This window comes from Pinus tabuliformis, chromosome 9 (assembly GCF_031772625.1).
Source record: "Pinus tabuliformis cultivar Carrire ecotype Pingquan chromosome 9, CPIR1, whole genome shotgun sequence".
Lineage (NCBI taxonomy): Eukaryota > Viridiplantae > Streptophyta > Pinopsida > Pinales > Pinaceae > Pinus > Pinus tabuliformis.
This window is the reverse complement of record NC_142307.1, coordinates 1,451,949,185-1,451,969,824: the sequence shown is the minus strand read 5'-3', so window position 1 is coordinate 1,451,969,824 and position 20,640 is coordinate 1,451,949,185. Positions and strand designations below refer to the sequence as shown.

The 20,640-nt window shown below is 39.0% G+C and overlaps 1 pseudogene across 1 annotated transcript in view; it reads left to right on the top strand.

Annotated features, from left to right (window-relative positions):
* LOC149154057 (insulin-degrading enzyme-like 1, peroxisomal) overlaps positions 1-20,640 on the top strand; it is a 681,568-nt pseudogene that overhangs the window by 468,481 nt on the left and 192,447 nt on the right. The window contains exon 18 of the transcript XR_016262205.1: positions 10,832-10,893. The product of XR_016262205.1 is annotated as an insulin-degrading enzyme-like 1, peroxisomal (transcript). The remainder of the gene's footprint in view (positions 1-10,831; positions 10,894-20,640) is intronic.

The following is a 20,640-nucleotide window of genomic DNA, read 5'->3' as shown; positions in this document are numbered from 1 at the left end:
CCATCCCGCTACCACTGATCATGAGCTCTCTTAGCAAGGTGATGATCTAAGAGGTGGGCTTCTCAAGGTTCCTACCCATCTGTAGCTCTATCGAACTACAGTTCTATATCAGCCAACCTCTCTCTTGGAGGTATCTTGGTTGTCATGGCGAACTGCTCCTCCTGTTCAATATTTGCGGCTGCAAATTTAGGATCATGCTTCTCATCCTTGGCCTTTTTCTTCAAAAGACACTGGGATGCATAGTGGCCCATCTCGCCACATTTGAAACATTTCACCATAGAGATGTCCTTCTTCCATCTCTTTTGCCCCTGCTTTCCCTTTGATGCAAGGATTGTGTTATCCTCCTCCTCTACTTTGGGATTTGACCCACTGTTGTTGTTGTTTCCGTCAAGTTTGACCTTGACCAGGTATCTCCTCAGCTCTTCTTGTTTCAAAACTGCCCACATTTCGTCCCAATTTGGAAATGTTGCTATGCCCAGGATACTCTGGACGAAGACTTGCCATTCATCCGAGACGGAATTTAGAGCCAGTCTCACTAACTCCGAATCCTAAGGTGTGTGCCGTGCAGCCGACAACTCATCATGGGTCTCCTTCAGTTTCGTGAGGAATGGATCCACACGGTCTCCCTTTTGTATCTGCGTAGATCTCAACTTCTGTTCCAAGTACATCTTTCGTTGCTCAGAAGATCCGTGATACAATGTGGCCAAGGCATCCCACATCTCCTTAGTATTCCCTTTGCTAGCAATGTGACATACCACATGATCCTTGACTCCATCTAGGATCATCCTCTTCGCCTTCGCCATCTCAGCTCTGTACTTCTTCAGCGGATCTGCATCTACAGGGACAACTACCACACTATCAACATACGTCTTGAGGGCATGCTCATCTAGAAGGAAGGACATTATAGCCTTTCAGATGACGTAGTTGGAAGCCCCGTCCAACCTATCCTGATCCCTCAAGCCACTGGTTGCCATATCTTCTGAAAAATGTCAAACAACTCGCTCTTTCTCCCTACTGCGTAGCTCCTAGGCTGGCTTACACACTCCTTGATGGCACTGGTAAGTCTACTGCTCCTTTGCTGCCCAGCAAATGAGAAATATTGATTTCCTCGGCAAGAAATCACTGAGGAAGTATTCCCTCACTATGTGATCTGCTTCCTTTCGACGGCTTTTCTACCCAACACTTAGCTTGTAGAAAAATGTGTCCCTCTAGCTCTGTGCTGAGGCTCTTCGTGGCTCCCTTTGCCTCGGCAAATTCTCAATCCAGCAGTCTTACCTCTATGTCAGCTCACTCAAAGAGAGACAACCCCAAAAATATCGCCCTCCTGACTAGAACTGTGCAATCCCTCAAGGGATTCGAACTACTACTTGCTACAGCAAGTTGGCCCTAGCTTCAGTGCTAGATCTGCTCTTTCTTGTTTCACATCAACAACTCTGATACCATGTGAAAACTCCTAGATCTAACAATCTCAGGAATCCTACTACAGCCCACTGAATCTACTTCACCTAGATTGTAAATTACATTACAAACTTATTTCAGATTTCTTCTTGAAACATTGAAGCAAATTACTGAAGCAGCCTACACCACATTAAATATGATTCCGAAACATAGAAACTGACCAAGGAAATACAAACATATAGGACACCGTTATTTTTGGACAAATGTCCTCGGAAAAACCCAATGCGGAAAAACCAGTGCAGCAGCTCTGAGGGTTTTATTATTATGCAGGAGAAAATCTGAGTACAATTCTAGGATGCTCAACTAGCAATCCGATACAGAGAGAATACTGGACAAAAGAATGGTGAAATGACCTCACCCTGTCACTGGGAGAATCAGTGATTGATCCTGCTAAACTGGACGCTCTGCATCACCCTCTGCGTGGCCTCTGCGCAGAACTCTGTCACTCTCGAGAGTTTTCGCGTCACCCCTGCTGGGTATTATGCTTCCTCTCCTCTGGATTCTCTGTTGGCTAAGAAAATCGACCTTTTGCCTCTTAGACTCGCACCCTGTCTTCCGGCAACTGAAACTCGACTTCCCTTAGCAGGAAACTCGATTTCCCCTCAAGGACCGCGCTGCCTCTACGTCAGCACTGCGTGGGCCAATGTCAGCCTTCCTCTGGACATCTTTCTGTCCTCCCTCTGTAATCTCTGGAAATCCCTTGTTCCATATTCTCACTGCCTCTCTGCTGCAAGAAATCTCCTCAATCAATTTTTCTTCCTGAGAACTTCTCACTTCATAAAATCGATTTTCTTGATCTCTCATTGTGTTTTCCAAATGGACCTCAAGCCCTTTATTATATCTTCATGTTGGACAACCAGCGACCTGTATTAAATCCTAATCAAAGACTTAGATCGTTTTGGCTTGATCTGTGTCTTTTTCTAGAAGTTTAACTCATGATTAGATTAATACTCATTAATATTTTAATTTTCCTAAGTTTAGACTTAGGAACCCCATTAACAATATTAATTATTTTAATAAAATCACTTCTATGTGGAATTTCCGAAAACGCTTTCTATGTTCTTTGGAATACATGTGCTCAAGCATCCCTGCAAAATTTGAGGCTTTAAGCACATCCGATGCCACCCCAAATCAACAATTTCCTCATCTGGGTTCGAGATATTTCACCTAGGTTTTGGATAGCTTGCATAGCAAGGCCAAGTTCTATCAGCCCTACTCATTTTATGTACCTAATTCTCATCATTAATAAAATGGTTTGGTTTGTTCTACTAGATTTCTTGGTGTTCTGATTTGTTTTTGTGGTTTTTAATTTATCTTATTGTTCCTAGTTCATCGCTTTGGTATTTACTGTTAATTTCCAGTTAGGAATATTACATACTATTTCTAACACTCCCACTTAATTACGACTGTATGCCTCAACATTAACTTATCATGACTCAACTATGCCTAAGAGGCTTACAATAAAAAATTGACTTAATCATAACTTGAACATGCCTACTAGTCTAAGTCTCAGCTAGGCTTACAATGACTCAACACATTTCCTATGTTGGATTTTCTTTTTCATTTCTTCCAAATTCTATACCCTTGAAACTGCTTCATTCTCTGTTGTGTTTTCTTGTTGTAGGCTCCACGTTTCTTTACTTGTTTCTACTGTAATTTTTCTTTGACTTCTCTTATATTTGTTCTGAATCTGTCTTCTACAACTTCCTCTTCAAAGACTTGTTTACTTATGCAATGGTGCCACAACTCTTCATCATCAAATTGTGAACTTTGCTCTACTTCTTGCGATTCATATTCTTGATCTTCTTTCTACCATATTTTTTGATAGCATAATTTAATCTCTTCTTGAATTCATTGTTGAAAGATTGTTTCAATGCTTTCTTCTTCGTCTTCAAAAACTTCCAATCTCCTTTCCTGCATCTTTTTCTTCATCTTCTCTTTTAGCTATCACTATCATTGGTTTGTCGTCCTGTTTATGTGAAAATTCCTATGCCAAAATCCCTACTGCAACAAACTGATGTTATTTCTCCTACTTGTTTAAATCATGCAAGTTATTTACTGTGTTCTATGGTAAATCCCGAAGCAAATACATCTGCAACCTTCACTTAATTTACATATATGCGAAAACGAAATATTGAGCAAGAAAGAAAAATACAACACATAGGACAATTATTTTCGGACAAACAGTCCCCGGAAAAAACCAATGCGGGAAAACTGGTGCAACAGCTCTGAGGGTTTATTCTCATTAAGTAGTAGCAAAATCTGAATACATTACTGAATACCTCACAGGGTTATTCAGTTACGGAGAGATACTGGCAGAAGCTTTGTGAGTTTACCTCACACAATCACTGAGAAAAGTCCCTAATGTTCCGACTACTGGATGAGATGCCCCCCTCGCAGGCTCTGCGCTGCCTCTACGATGTATCAGCGTCAACCCTTTCAGGCATTGTGTCACCCAGCTGGGAATTCTATCAGAAGCCCAAAGTCACTGCTCTCAGCCTCCCAGTATCACACCTCGGCTTTCGGCTGCTGAAATTGACCCTCTGCTCTGATTTTCGACTTTCTCTCTCTACCTCTGCATCACTTCTGTGCGGCCCTTCTAACCCTGCGTCAGCCTCTGCGTCAAGGCTTCTGGATCACTTATTACCTATCTCTGCTGATGTATCTCCGATTGATAATCTCTCTCTCCAGAAGCTGCTATCCCAACCCCTCAACTACAAGAGATCTCCTCAATCAATTTTTCCTCCTTAGAAGTTAGAACTTCTCACTTCAGAAAATCGATTTTCTCTCTCTATGTATTTTCCAAATGACCCTCAAGCCCCTTCTTATATCTTCCTGTCAGACAACCAACGACATAAATTAAAACATAATCAAAGGATCAAATCATTTTGGCTTGATCCGTGGCTTTTTCTCAAAGTTTCACCCCTTATTAAATTAATACCCATTAATATTTTTATTTTCCTAAGCTTAAACTTAGGAACCCCATTAAAAATATTAATTATTTTAATAAAATCACTTTCGGGTGGAATTTCCCAAAACACTTTCTGGGTTCTTTGGAATACCTATGCCCAGGCCTCTCTGCAAAATTTGAGACTTAGAGCACATCCGATGCTACCCTAAATCAACACTCCCTCTTAGTGAGGAATGTGCTCTAGCAATACACTACTACTACATACTGCTCTGACTCAGAAGCATCGTCCCTGCGCTACTGATGCTGACATGTTGTCCATTAATCACTGCGCTACTACTGCAACTGTATTGCTTCCGACACTACCTCTGTCAACACTGCATCCGTACTACAGCTCCCTCTGCATTTGTGCTACTATTGGTCCTGCTACCCAGCACTACATCTGCACTGCAACTCAGTTGCTGAGAGAAGAAACTGAAAACACCCAAAACTGGACAAGTATCTAGTGGATACTCCTCAATGCTGAAATCCTGATTGCTGCTAGTCCCATGCTGCCTCTGAAGCCATTGCGTTGTTGAAGCCCTGCACTGTGCCTCCTTGCACTGCTGCCCCTCTGCTCTGTGTTGTTCAGTCTCTGGCTCTCCTAGCCATTGTATCTGTCGAATCAACACTCCATGGCACCAACTGAAACCCCACCATCCCACTACTCCTAATCATGGGCTCCCGTAGCAAGGTGATGATCCAAGAGGTGGGCTTCTCAAGGATCCTGCGCATTTGTAGTCCACCTGACTACAACTCTATATTAGCCCACCTCCCTCCTGGAGGTATCTTGGCTATCATGGCGAACTCCTCCTGTTCGATCTTTGCAGTTGCAATCTTGGGATCATGCTTCTCATCTTTGTCCTTTTTCTTCAAAGGACACTGGGATGCATAGTGGCCCATCTCACCACATCTAAAGCACTTCACATTGGAGACGTCCTTCTTTTGTCTTTGTTGCCCCTGCTGTCCCTTCGATGCAAGGGTTGCGTTATCCTCTTCCTCCACTTTGGGCTTCGACCCACTGTTGTTGCTGCTCCCATCAAGTTTGACCTTGAGAATGTCTCTCCCCAGCTCTTCTTGTTTTAGAGTTGCCCACATCTCGTCCCAATTTTGCGACGCTTCTCTGCCCAAGATACTCTGGACAAAGATCTGCCAATCATCTGAGACGGAGTTTAGAGCCATCTCACTAACTCCGAGTCTTGAGGTGTATGTCCCGCAGCTAACATCTCATCACGGGTCTCCTTCAGTTTCGTGAGGAACAGATCCACTCACTCCCATTTCTGCATCTGAGCAGATCTCAACTTCTTCTCTAAGCACATCTTTCGCTGCTCGGAAGATCCCTGATACAATGTGGCCAAGGCATCCCATATCTCCTTCCAGTCCCTTTGCTAGCAACGTGGCACATCATGTGATCCTTGACTCCATCCAGGAAAATCCTCTTCGTCTTAGCCATCTCAACTCTGTACTTCTTCAGAGGATCTACATCTGCTGGGACAGCTACCACATTATCAACATACATCTTGAGGGCATGCTCATCTAGCAGGAAGGTCATCCTAGCCTTCCAGATGGCATAGTTGGAAGCCCTATCCAACTTGTCCTGATCCCTCAAGCCACTAGTTGCCATCTCCTCCGAAAACTATTGAACAACTCCCTCTTTCTCCCTACTGCGTAGCTCCTAGCCTGACTTACACACTCCCTGATGGAGCTAGTAAGCTGCTGCTCCTCTGCTGCTCAGTAATTGAGAAATTTTGATTTCCTCGACAAGAAATCACTGAGGAAGTATTCCCTCACTATGCTGTGTTGCTTCTTTCTTCTGACATTTTTTCAGTCTGGCAAAGCTTCCCATTGAAAAATCTGCATCCACCAACTGCTCCTCATGCCGAGGCTCGGCGCTGCACCCTCCGCCATGGGAAAATTTGAATTGGAAGCTCTTTCTCCCTGTCAACTCACTCGGAGAGAGACTACCTCGAATTTTCAGCCCTTCGGCTAGAAATGTGCAAACACTATGCGGTTTCGACTTGCTGCCTCCTGTAGCTTTTGGATTTCCCCTTCTGTTCAGCGCTGGGGTTTCTGGTTCTGCTCTTCTTGTCTTACTTGCACTAGCTCTGATACCATGTGAGAAGTCCTAAGCCGGATTCCCTACTACAGCAAACTGATGTTACTTCTCCTACTTGTTTAAATCATGCAAGTTATTCACTGTGTTCTATGGTAAATATCGAAGCAAATACATCTGCAACCTTCACTTAATTTACATATATGCGGAAACAAAATACTGAGCAAGAAAGAAAAATACAACACATAGGACACAGTTATTTTTGGACAAATAGTCCCCAGAAAAACTCAATGCAGGAAAACTAGTGTAGCAGCTTTGAGGGTTTATTCTTATTAAGCAGTAGCAAAATTTGAATACATCACTGAATACCTCATAGGGTTATTTAGTTACAGAGATAAATACTAGTAGAAGCTTTGTGAGTTTACCTCACACAATCACTGAGAAAATTCCCGGATGTTCTGGCTACTGGATGAGATGCCCCTAGCAGGCACTACGGTAGCTCTGTGTTGCCTCTACGCTGTATCAGCGTCAAACCTTTCAGGCACTGCGTCACCCAGCTAAGAATTCGATCAGAAGCCCAGAGTCACTACTCTCAGCCTCCTAGTCTCACACCCCGACTTTCGGTTTCTGAAACTGACCCTCTGCTCTGATTTTCGACTTTCTCTCTCTTCCTCTACGTCACTTCTGCGTGGCCCTTCTGGCCCTTTGTCAACCTCTATGTCAAGGCTTCTGGATCACTTACTGCCTCTCTTTGCAGATGTATCTTTGGTTGATAATCTCTCTCTTCGGAAGATGCTATCCCTGCCCCTCAACTGCAAGAAATCTCTTGAATCAATTTTTCCTCCTGAGAACTTCTCACTTCAGAAAATCGATTTTCTCTATCTCTCTATGTATTTTCCAAATGACCCTCAAGCCCCTTCTTATATCTTCCTGTTGGACAACCAACGGCCTAGATTAAAACATAATCAAATGCTCAAATCATTTTGGCTTGATCCGTGGCTTTTTCTAGAAGTTTCACCCCTGATTAGATTAATACCCATTAATATTTTAATTTTCCTAAGTTTAGACTTAGGAACCCCATTAAAAATATTAATTATTTTAATAAAATCACTTCTGGGTGGAATTTCCCAAAACTCTTTCTAGGTTTTTTGGAATACCTGTGCCCAAGCCTCCCTACAAAATTTGAGGCTTAGAGCACATCCGATGCTACTCAAAATCAACAATTTACCTGCACGCTCAAAATCAATGTTAAAAACATATTCATTATGCTATGCAGTGAGAATTTTCACCTCTTCCTCTTTCTTCTCTGCCTTCTATTATTCTTTCATTGCATAATAATTTTCATTTTCCATTTTTTTACCAACCTTTGTTGCTACAAACATGTTGTCTACCACTTCGCTTCCAGACAAAAGTGGGCTTTTCTCACCAAACAAAAACATTCAATAAGAGGTTTTTGTTGCATCATGTGCAACCACTCATCACTAGTTAATTGTTCTTCATTAAAATTAACATCAATATAATTTTCATCCACTCTATGGTGGGATATTCGAACATGCATGTGCTCATTAACAATTTCATCTTCACCAAATTCATCAGTTGCTATTGAATTCACGAGAGATGTACTCTCTGTTTCACAAACCCTTACCTCATATGACAAACTCTATTTGTCATTCTCAAACTTAAATTTCTCAACCTTTGATGCAAAGATTTCATCATTAGCTGCAATATTACCAACTATATCACTCATGTTATTCTCTGCTTTACTAAAAACTTCACCATCATCAACAAGGTTTATTGCTGGATTCACCAGTTCACAACTCACTTTGCAATCATCATCCACGTGTCTCATCACAGTGGGATTCATCATCATCTTCACCATCCACATTATAATGGAGTTCTCGAGCAGTTATATGCTCATGCTCTGCTTCACGCACAAAGACTTCATCTTTTCTTTTTGCAATTTTTTTTGCGTCTTCTCCATCCATATGCATGTTTGCATCATGGGTTTCACTTTTACAGTCTTCACGACCATCATTCACATTTGAGTGGGGTTCTCCAAGTTCTGTTGTCCTCCCAGAGTCTTGCTCATTTAATCTCAAACCTATAGCTAACTTCTCTATTGATTCTTCAACAAATTATGACACAACTTGCTGCTACATGTCACCTTCCTTTATACCAAATTCTGCTTCCAGGATCTTCCATGCTTCCTGGGAAGATGTAGCTTTTGCTACCTTGCACAAAAACTTCTCATCCAATGCTTATTTTATAAAATCCAATACTTAAGCATCGCATACTTCATCATATGGGTTATTAGACCAATGCTCAATTAACTCTTTACATCGAAGAGAAGTTTGCCTTTTGACAACCCAAAAAACAAAATTTTTACCACTAAATTTTGGCATTGTTACCAGATCCATTTTGATACATTCATCCTCAAATTGTTCTGCCTGATTTGCTTGTCTTTTAGATTCCTCGGTTGCAGCGAGAACCTCTATGAGCTCTTCGAAATACTCTGACGCTTCCTTTCGATTTCTTTTCTTTGTCTGCTTCAGTCTCACTTTGCCACCCATGACTAATGTCTTTGTTCTGTCTTTTGTCTTCTTTCCTTATTGCATGAGGCTTCTCTCCATATCGCCCCTGAAAAAAGAAAATGATTTTCAATATGCACCCTCATAAGGCACAATCTTCACCAGATTCACGTATCCTTATGATACAAAGGGATTTTTCCTAACTCAACACGCTGACATGCTTGATAAAAAAAAAAAAAAAATTACAAACTGACGCATGGCTATGTTATCAATATCACGGTGGCACTTTAGACCACTCACAACCATTGACAACTATTTCCACCTCCTCTTATGGATCACAACTCTCCGAACCACATGGCCCTTTTTTTTATAAAACTCAGATAAATCCTTTCAAACAAAATCCTTAAATAAAACCCCTTTTATTGGCTCAAATAAAACCCTTGTTATAATATGCACCTTTGTTTTTTTAAAACATATGTGCCCCACTAAATATATATATGGGAACAAACTCCAATATCTCCAACCTTTACAAAACAACTCTTTCGAATAAATGTTTCTAAAGCTTTTCAACTAGGATAGTCTTTATCCTCTTAAAATAAACCCTTGTAATAACCTTTTTAATGCATCAATCCAAAATATATCATGTAACATGCTTGGTAATTGACTTTCTCCTCTTTGACTGCACAAGACTTAAGAAATTCTCCCCATAAATAATCTCCAATCATTAAAAAGAAAACCTTTAATAAATGAGCCAAACCTTTAAACTTGCTAATGAGGCATGAGATAAGGAGGGCCATGTTAGTAACGCCCCTTAAGACAATGATGGCCCACGTTAGTGCGCTAACGCACCTGCCAATGGAGGAAGTCTGTGTCAGCGAAAAACCAGGTAAGTTGAAGAGATGTAACGCGACTTACCCTGCGTCTCTCCTATGTTATAATGCGAATTTAATAGTTTCTTGAGTGCGTTACTGCAACACCCTTCAAACAAAAAAATCTTATTTTCACGCAGAGTACAACTGCGAATTCTATGAGACCTTAGCTCTCCCTTGACTCTTTTCTCTTGATATGGTGACATCTCTGCAGGATCTTCACCTCCTTCTAGCTCCTCGGATCATGAAACTCGATCTCAACTTTGATACCAATCTGATGGAAAGGTAGAGTAGGAAAACACAAAATACACAAAATTAAACTTCTATTCACAAATATTTCTCACATTGGCTTGTCTCTCTTCTTGCCTTTTGGCTTTCACACATTACAATGACCCAACCATAGGTATATAGGGACCACACTTACTAGATATGGGATCATGCAAACTCTAACTCGACTTGCCTTTTCTCTAGCTAACTGCTCCTTGCAAACTCACACTTGACTTCTAATATTGGACTTGACTTAACTCAACCCATCTCTTCATGCATACGGAAATAATTACTATTTCTAACAATTTGAAACTAAACAGGGAGATAACAATTTCTCCTACCCACCACCCATGCTAAATCCAATTAGCAAATTTCAGTTATTTACCAAGTCAATCTTTTGGAAATTACCAAATAATTTCCATATAAGTTTCCTTTTTATTAACAATTTTAATTTTTTCGTTTTAAACTGCAAGGTTTAGGCTTGCAGTGATAGCGTTAGGGAGTGGATATTTTATCTCTTCAATGAACAATAGATCTTTCACATTTTGGATTCAGATGAGAAAATGATCTCACACTAGTTTGGATAAAATGCTTGATTTCTTTGACTATCTAACAACAAAATGTCAATGTCTAAATGTTTTTTATTCATACTAGTTCCTTGCCAATCACTTTTGTTCCACTGACATGTCCTGCTTCACCTACTTTTCAGCTTATTATGCGGAGGTTGCTGGACTTTATTACAATATTTATAACACTAGTAACGGGTTCAAGGTACATATTTCATTAAATCTTTCTTTTAATTAATGATCATTAATGCAAAAAGAAATATATAGCAATCTCTTAGTACAAAAGATGAGTGCATTATCTTGAGCAAAAAAATATGAACGAAAAAAAAATCTCTACAAGAGTAATTTTCCTTTTCTTAATTTGTTTTGCACTTAGAATTGGTTCACCTCCTACTAGTAAAAAGAGATTAGGACACTGCTCCCATGGGAAGTATATAAAAGGTGCTATTTAGAGGAATCTCTGTTTTGCAGACCTTCTTTTCTTCCGAAGATACAAAATATTTCGTATAAATAGTATTGTTCTTGTGGTCTCTGAACTTGGAATTCACCATACCATCCAGTATATTATTGATCAAAGTAGCATGCATTAGAATGTATATGTTTGTATATTTTACATAAAAATATTGTTCGTAGCCCTATTTGTTTTTCATATAGAAAGAAAGCAATAAATTACGTTAACTCAACAAATGATGAAAATTGATGATTGGGATAAGTCAATATTTGCAGTTAATGCCAATAATAATATTAGAGTAAATATGGGTCTAAAATGAGCCTTAAGAGAAAAAATATGCTTAATGTGTTGGAATTCAAAAATCAATAGAATTTCAAAAAATTGGATCAATGAACAATAGATCCAATAGAAATATAAAAATGATAATATATCTATTTTTTGTATGGAAATAGTCAATTACATATGATAACCTTGTATTGATGTATGTTGCACGGGAACCCATCCCTACCAAAAAATCTCTCGTACCCTACATTCCCGCGTACCAAGAGATTTTATAGGGGTTGGGAACATCCCCAATTTTTTGGGGACTTCATTAGGGACTTGGGGACTTCCAAGCCATTCCCAGTCTGTCCTAGGTAGATTTTGGGGACTTTTCGGGCACTGTTCCGCTGGCCCTAAGGAAAAAACGGTATGTCTGACCCGATTTTGACTGGGATTAGTTTGCTGTTTGGATGGATTTTCTTGCTGTTTTGGATGGGCTTTTAGCATGAAAGCTTCAATATTAACTGTAGGAAACAGTAAATAATTTGTTTCAGTAATTAACAAATAGAAGAAGTTTAATTAGTTGCTACAGTAGGGATTCTGGTTCATGGAATTTTCACATGGTATCAAAGCTAGTGCAAGTGAAGCAAGAAGAACAGTGCCAGAGAACCCAGTGCTCAGCAAAAAAGGGAGGTTGAAAAAGCTGCAAGAGGCAGGAGTTCGAAACCCCAGAGGGTTTCCGCAGTCCATGCCGGAAGGGCAGAATTTCGAGGCAGTCTCTCTCTAAGTGAGTCGACAGAGAGAAGGGCTTCCAGAACGAATTCTTGTTGTGGCAGAGGGAGCAGCGCTGAAGCCTCAGCGTGAGAAAGAGCTGGTGAGACGCATTTTTTTGCAGGCAGTTTGCTGGGCATAAGATCGTCAGAATAGAGAGAAGAAGCACGATTGAGGGAATTCTTCCTCAGAGGACTTCCAGCCAAGGAGTCTGAATTCTCACTTGCTGAACAACAGCGGAGAGGGGAATATCTACAAGCTCCAACAGGGAGTGCGTAGTCCAGTCTAGTCCTGAGCAGAGGAGAGAAGAGGTTATTTGAAATTTGCATTTAGCAGAGATGGCAGCCACATCTCCAGGAGGGAGGTGGGGAGATTTGGAGCTGTAGTTTGAAAGAGCTACAGATGGGTAGGATCCTTGAGGAACCCACCTCTTGGATCATTACCTTTCTACGAGAGCTTAGTTTTGTGGTAGCAGGATGGACTAGTGTCAGATGGTACCGAGGAGTGTCGGAGAGACAGTTGCAGTTGCTAGAAGCGCCAGAGATTGAGTAATGCAGAGCAGGGTTGACAGCAGTGCAAATGGCACAGAGCAGAGGTCAGCAACGGCGAAGAAGATTCAGAGGGTCAGTGCAGAGACTAGCAGCAACCAGGCTCCAACATTCACATGGTATCATACTGAACACAGTTAGTTCAGTAATTTGGGATGTTTTCCCATTGCTGATGCAGTAGCAACAACAATTTGTTTGCAGTGGTAGTGCCAGCAGCAGCACGGATGCCGAATTTCAAAGGGAGTTGCAGTACGGATGCAGTGTTTACAGTGGCAGAGTTAGCAGCAGTACAGATGCAGCGTTTGTGCAATGGTTGGTGGACAGGATGTTAGACATCAATGGCGCAAAGGGAGATGTTACAGAACAGAGTGATGCTTCAGGAAGTTGCATTGCTAGAGCACATTCCTCGCTAAGAGTGAGTGTTGATTTTTGGTAGCATCGAATGTGCTCTAAGTCTCAAATTTTGCAAGGAGGCTTAGGCACATGTATTCCAAAGAAACCAAAATGTGTTTTGGGAAATTCCACTAGGAAATGGTTTTATTAAAATCATTAATTATTTTTAAAGGGACCCTAAGTCTAAACTTAGGAAAATAAAATAATTAAAGGGTATTAATATAAATTTTGGTGTAACTTCTAAAAGAAGACGAGGATCAAACAAAAATGATGTTAATTGTTGATTAGTTTCTAATCTGGGCCGTTGAATGTCATTGAGGAGATTCTTTAAGGAGGCTTGAGGGTCACTTGGAAAAACACACAGAGAGAGTTCAAAAGATCGAATTTCTTAAGCAAAGCAGCTGCCAGAGAGAGATTCGAAGTGAGCCTTTGCTGTGAAGGGCAGGGATAGTATTCGAAGGGAATTCTTCCCGGTCGAAGAATACTCAACAGAGAAGACAGAGAGAGATCCAGCAGTGGCAGCGCAAAGCCAGAGAGGTTGACGCAGAGCTATGTAGGCCCACGTAGAGGCCGCGCAGAAGCCAAGAGGAGGTCCAAAAATCTGGTGGGAGATCGATTTCTGTGGCTGGATTCTGGGGTGTGAGACCGGGAGAGTAGAAGTCATATTTCCAAAGGCAAATCGAGCAGCCGGGGAAAGTGACACAGTTTCTAGATAGTGAGACGTTGGAATGACGTAGAGACAGCCAAGAGCTATTCACTCAAGGGCTAGATCAACCAGGATTTCCAGTGATAAGGTGAGGTGATCTCACTTATCCTTCTGTCAGTGACATTTTTCTATAATTGGATTGGTGGGAGGGCATCCAGTGATTGTCTTCAAATTTACTACTTCATAATAATAAAACCCTCAGATCTGTTGTACTGGTTTTCCCACTTTGGGTTTTTCTGGGGACATTTGTCCAAAAATAACTGTTTCACTTGTGTTGTATCTTTCTCTATTTCTCTGTTCTTGTTTTGGGCATATTATTAATTGGTGTAGGCTACAGTGTGTTAGCTTCAATATTTGTTTTAGGAAGCAATGAACAATTTGTTTCAGTAATTAACAAATAGAAGAAGTTTAATCAGTTGGTGCAATAGGGATTCTCGTTCACAAAATTTTCACATCTAATAGGTTCATAATCTAAGTGATAAGTAGATATTGTTCTCATCATTATGTTCTAAAGTTGTTCTTGTGCCTAATTACTAAAGTAACATCAACATAAGAGGCTTTAAATACATTGAGAAGCTCTAATAAGCATTCTTGGATAATTGATATTGCTTATTTTGTTTCATTGAGATAAAGTATTCTATAAAGTGCTTCATTCATTTGTTATGGTCATCTTGTGATCTTGTGTTGAGAAGTAATTTCAAAATTGTCATATTGAAGCATTTTACATATTGTAATCTCATTGAAGCAATCACTCGTAATCTGCACCTTTATTCTAAGTTAGAAGTGCATCTATAAAATATACCTCTAAGCATAAGCTTGGTTGTAAAAGAGATAGGACCACCTTCTTCACACAATTTGAGAAGTCTAGACCCTCATTCACAGTTAACATAGGTGACCTTGCAGTTCTCTTGTGGGCAATCCCTTGTAGGAACGGAGGCACTTAGGTGGTTAGAACTCCATGGGAGGTATCATTAATGAGGTCTTAGCCTCCTTCCTTTGGGCTTCTCTCTACAACTTGCATTCGAGACTAGCTTCAAACGAATCAAGAGGAAGAATTCACCTAGACTAGGAATCTAATTAAAATTGTCTGAGATCTTGCATCACACATTAGATTTAGGTCCCGCACTTCATTTAGGATATATCTTGCATCTTGCAGCAACTGTTCATCCAGTAAATGGGCATATTAATATTTATTTGTGCAAGTAATTAATCTTGAATGTGCAAGTAATTAATCTTGAATGCATTGGTCTCCCACTTATATCTTAAAGAATCTAATCTAATTGTGCTTAATAATCATACTTGTTGCTTAATTTTAACCAAAGTTGCTGGGCCACTCAGTTATAACTCCTAGACTTGTTGGTTCCCGACAAGTTTCTCATCATCTCATCCATAGGGACTACCCCCCTTAGCCTGCAGTAAGGAGATAACTTAAATGGAGAGGGTAGGGATAAAAGTGATAGCCCCTGCCCTGAACGTTGTTGCATAAAGGTGTACAATTCGGGCAACAACAGGACCCAGTGGTCCTTTGGACCCAAAGAGGGAAGATGATGAAATAGGTTGTGGAGGGGAGTGAAAAATGTGGAACGTGAAAACAAGACTGTGCTACCAAAATCTTGGTTTCCCAAGTAGTTCCCATCTTAGAGTTATGAGCTAGTAGGGGAGATCCCATGGGACTAGCATTGAGTATTAACCCCCCAGTTAAGGTAAGAGAACAAGAATACAATCAAAACTCTTCTTCCTTTCAAGTCACCCAATAATCCATACCCAAGTGTGCCCAAGAAAAACAAGCATAAGCACCTAATTGCATTATGAAAAATCATACTTTTAGGATTGGATGGCCCACCTTCAAACATACGATCTCGACAGATGGGTGAGAGGACATATGACTAGTTCGGGGAGCGGAGACATCTGGCACAACATCGGCTACATTGGTCGCTGTCAGGGGTTGCCGGCTGTTAGCTGAAGACAAATATAGGAGAAAATTTCTCCTATGGGGTAACCCACTAGTGGTGGGTAACATGGCCATATATGCTTTTATATTTATTTTAGCAACATCAACCTATTAGGAAAAAGTTTATGGGCCCTGGCTTAGAGATGTGGATTAGGGTGCCAATACCAGTGACAAATGACAATCAACCCAAAGAATCGAAATGAATATTAGGGATAGATGGAAAATGACAAGTATTGATTACCTTGGGCATGCTATATCAATTAGTGCCTCCTATCCATGCCCCTCATGGATAGTGCAAAGAAAATACCTCGTGGGAGGTTACACTAGACTAGGGTCAAAGGATAACCTCCCAAGTGAACTGTGGAGACAAGGGTACAATCAAGGGCATTCAATCATCCAACTTAACCTGTGATCCATATTTGAATACGATTAACGTTAAATGAAAACACATGATTAGAAAAATTCTTAGTGTACCCTCAAATAGATGGCCCACCTTCCTTTAAGAAGTATGCTAGATGGGAGAGAGTATTGACAACAATAAAGTTATCTATGAATCACCATAAAACTGTTGGTTGGCTAGCTGACCAAAGGGGAGAAAATTTTTCTTTTTTGGGTTGCTCACTTGGGTGGTTAATGTGATGACCCATTTCAGTGTATAACCAAAAGAGTATTAGCATGCATACAATGTGTGCATATGATAGCTACATATGCACACATCATATGTCTTGCACTAGTATATTTATTAAATAATTAAGAAAAAGTTAAATATTGATTAATATATATGTATATAAACATATATTTATATTAATCAAAGTTTTTAATATCATAAACATTACTAACTATTAAATTTGTTATTATAATTAAAAATTTATAAATAAATATATATATATATATATATATTATAAAATTTTATTAAAACTTTATAAGAAAAATTAAAAAATAAATAAATAATAAAACAAAATCATTAAAGTTAAACATGACAAAGACTTTAAAATTTATATACTCACCTCATTCTACACGTTGTTGACCACCACGTGTCAACTTCCCATAGTCGTACACCCCCTTTTTTCACAAAAGGGATAGCGCTTAATCGACATGTCCGTGCCATTCGACAGTCATCATCGACCTGATCATGTTATGTTGTAAACCCAGTCTGCATGTGTGAACTGTAAATAATCTTAGCAGAGTTGAGTCATGTATGTAAATTGCCTAGGTGGACCTAATTTTCTAGTGATAATCTATGTTCCGGAAGGTTTTTTGTCTCACCGATCCATGATCAGCAGAGTTTTCCTTTAGCCTAACCCCAAAGCCAGAATGAACTTTGTCATTAGAATCTTAGGGGAATCCTAGTGTGTTGATCTGCTAGATTATATGTGTCGCAAGACTGGGTGGTATATGAGGGTCTATGTCAAATGGGTTTTCCCCCTTGAGATGTAAAATTGTAAAAGTTATGATGTAAAGTGTCTTAAGAGTTAGAAAATGTTTTAATCCCCTCATAAGTCCTAAGTCCTAGGTCCTAGGTGATTTTTCCAAAGGCTAAATTCGAGGATCCAAAAATAAAAAATAAAAAAACAATAAAAAATAAAATAATAAAATTAAAAAAATTAAAAATAACTAAAAAAATAAATTAAAAAATAAAATTTAAAAAATAAATAAAAAGTTGAAAAATAAAATAAAATAATAAAATAATAATAAGTCAATTTTTGAGAAAATAAATGCAAAGTTTTAATTTTTTAATATATTAACATGCATTTAAAATTCGACGGATGAGATAAAAAGAGATTTTGATCCTCATCGACGGTTGAGATCATTTTGACATGGATCACTTGAACTAGCCGTTGGGAATTTTTCCTTTAAATAGGGTTAGGGGTCATTTGAGATTAGATTGGATCTGTGAGTCTGGTGCTAAAGAAAGCTCTCTTGTAGTCATTTTTGTGCAATAAAGAAAAACTTTGGGGTTGAAAATCTTGCTGGTGTTACTCTTCTAGAAATGTTGTAAGATGTTTTATTTTTCTGCATAATTTTATTTTCAGCCATCGATAATAGCTTGATGAAGATTGATTTAGACACAAGTATCTTGTCTGATCTTTGGGGTTTGAATGATAGTTTAGATTCTGAAATATAATGGCAGGTATCTCCATTTGATCTAGATTTCACTATTGTTTTCTCCTTCTATGTTAATGGTTGATTTTAAGCTATGCGGGAAATCTTAGTTTTGAGTTTACCGGCGTTAGGGGAAGTTCTCGGCTGAACCAACCAACTCCCGGATTGTGTTTTCTAAAAGAGCCCAACTAGTATTAATCCCGGGCTTATCATCTGAAATTTTTTATGAATGCATGCAGGGTTTTCTGAAGTATCTCACATTAAATTTAAATTCTGAAAATATTACTGTGGATTGTTGACAAATTTGGCTGCTTAAGAGTCGAAAATTTGTAAATATTGTATTTTTTTAAACTGGTTTAGGGTTTTTAGTTTTCTTCCTTGCACATATTGTTTCTGGGTATTTTGTTTTGCCATTGCAGGTTACAGGTCTGGAGAATTTTTTGTGGGGTTTTCAGCAGGCAAATCTGCAGCAACAGGATCTGAAATTTTTATCAATTTTTCTAGAGAATTTTGTCATCTGTCTGTTGCTGCCTAGCGTTTCATTTTCATTGAAAAGTTTCGAAATTTTCTAGGGCATGCAATTTTTTTTTCTGCTACCGCACACGTGGCTTCCTTCTCCACGCTGCTCGCAGCCATCCCTCGCGTTCCTGCACCTACGGATCCCTCCTCTCATCATTGCCAGAGCAACATTCTCCTCGCCATTGCATCTTTCTGCCATAGCTCCTTCAAAACTCCGTCAACTATCTCATCCGCTGTCCTTTTTCTCTTTGCTGCAGCCCCATCCGACCTGCTTCCCTTCTCTTATGTGTATTCATTCCAGCACCTGCAAAAAAAAAAAAAAAAAAAAACACGCTGCCCCTCACGCATCGCCTGTATGCTGCAGCAACCATTTTTTTCTTTCTGCGCAATGCTTTCCTTGCCATCTGTCCACCTGCAATTTCATTGCGGCCAGCTCATTTCCCCTCGCGCAGTCAAATCCGCTCCAGCTCCCTCTGCATTCCTCACGTCCATCCTCACGCGACCCTCGTTGTTTTCAAGTCTTCCTTGCCCTACGCTGGCCATTTCTTCACTTAGCCGCAGTTCCCTCCACGACTCCATCACTCCTTCGACCTACAGCTTCTCCTATCCCTGATTTGCTCAAGCTCCTTGCAAACCTGCAAAAGAAAATGACAGCAATAAACAGTAATACACATTCGATTTTTATTTTTTTTGTGAAGTATGGGTAAGATTAAATAGGTTTCATTTTCGATTTAGCATAGTTATTATTTGTGTCTGGTTTATTTGTTGTTCACGTTAGCTTTTTTTTTAATTTAATTTTAGTTTAGATTTTCATTTGGTTTTAAATTTAGATCTAAGTTTTATTATATTAATTTTTAGTTTATTTATTTAGGTTATACGTATATTAAGCTTAGGATTTTATATATGAAAAATTAAAAATTTCATAAAAAAGTAAAAGTTAATAAAAAAGGTTCCTTTTTTATTTCTTTTAGAATCTTTGATTTTTTTTTTTAAATTTAAAAAATAAAAAAAGGTTTAAATTAGATTTGGTTATAGTTTAGTTTAGTTTTATTTTATTTTAGAATAAATTAAAAATAAATAAATAAATAAATTCGTAAAATCTTAAAAAGCTCCTTTTTATTAGATTTTAGTTTAGATTAGATTTTAAGTTAGGATTTTAATTTTTGTTCTATCTCATATTTTTTTTTAGCTTAGAATTAAAAAAAAAAAAAAAAAAAAAAAAAAAAAAAAAAAAAAATTGAAAAAGGGTAATTAAAATTTGGAAATTCTTTTTTAAAGTCTTTTCTTTGTTGTGATGAAGTTAATTGTGCTTAAAATGTTTATATCTGGAGATTAACTATTTGAAATCTAGTCAACGTTTAAATTTCGTGGTTGCTTAAAGCTTTTTAGCTTTTAAAATTTAGTTGCTGGATCCTTATTAAGGCGTTGTGCGTCTGTTGAATATCTTGCAATCTGCTTGGGTGATTTGATGATAAATGATCGTTTTACAGGGTTTATATTTCTGCAACATTTAATAAATAATTATTTAATCATTAACTCCATAAGGCACTGTTCTATTAACTTAATAAAATCAAATAAGTGCTTGTTTTCCCTCGTGTCTCCCAACCCAACTGGTCCATAGTTGGTCTTCATTCATCCCATAGGGTCTACCCCCCTTAGCCGCGGGAGACTGCTTAAATGGAGAGATTGGGGATCAAGGTGATAGCCCCCGGTCTGAGTGTTGTCGTGACAATCTGTGCAACAACATTTTTTGGCGCCATTGCCGGGTATACTTTATTCTCGGTGTTTCAACGACTTTTCAACATTCATCGTTCATATTTCTATCATTCATTTGAGCCAGCAACACCAACATTTTCTGGCGCCATTGCTGGGGACATTTTATTCTCGCCGTTTCAACGACAATCATCCTTCTCATTTCTTATCTTTTCATCTAGCCTAGCAACGCTAACATTTTTTGGCGCCGTTGCCGGGGACAGAGTTTTTTCTGTCCTTGGTTTATTCAACATTCATCTTCTCATTTCTCATCATTCTTTCATCTTTTTCATCTCTCATTTGAGCTGGCAGATTCAACATTTTTTTGGCATCATTTGGATCTTTTCATCGCCTTATCTTTCGTCATATTAGCAACTACTCTTCAGTTCGTTTCTTGTTTGGGTGGCGACTCCATTTCCTTTATTTTTCCCAAGCAAGAAGCCTCCCTTATATCTGTTTGTTTGTTTCTTTTTGAATCCTAGAATTAGATTCATTGT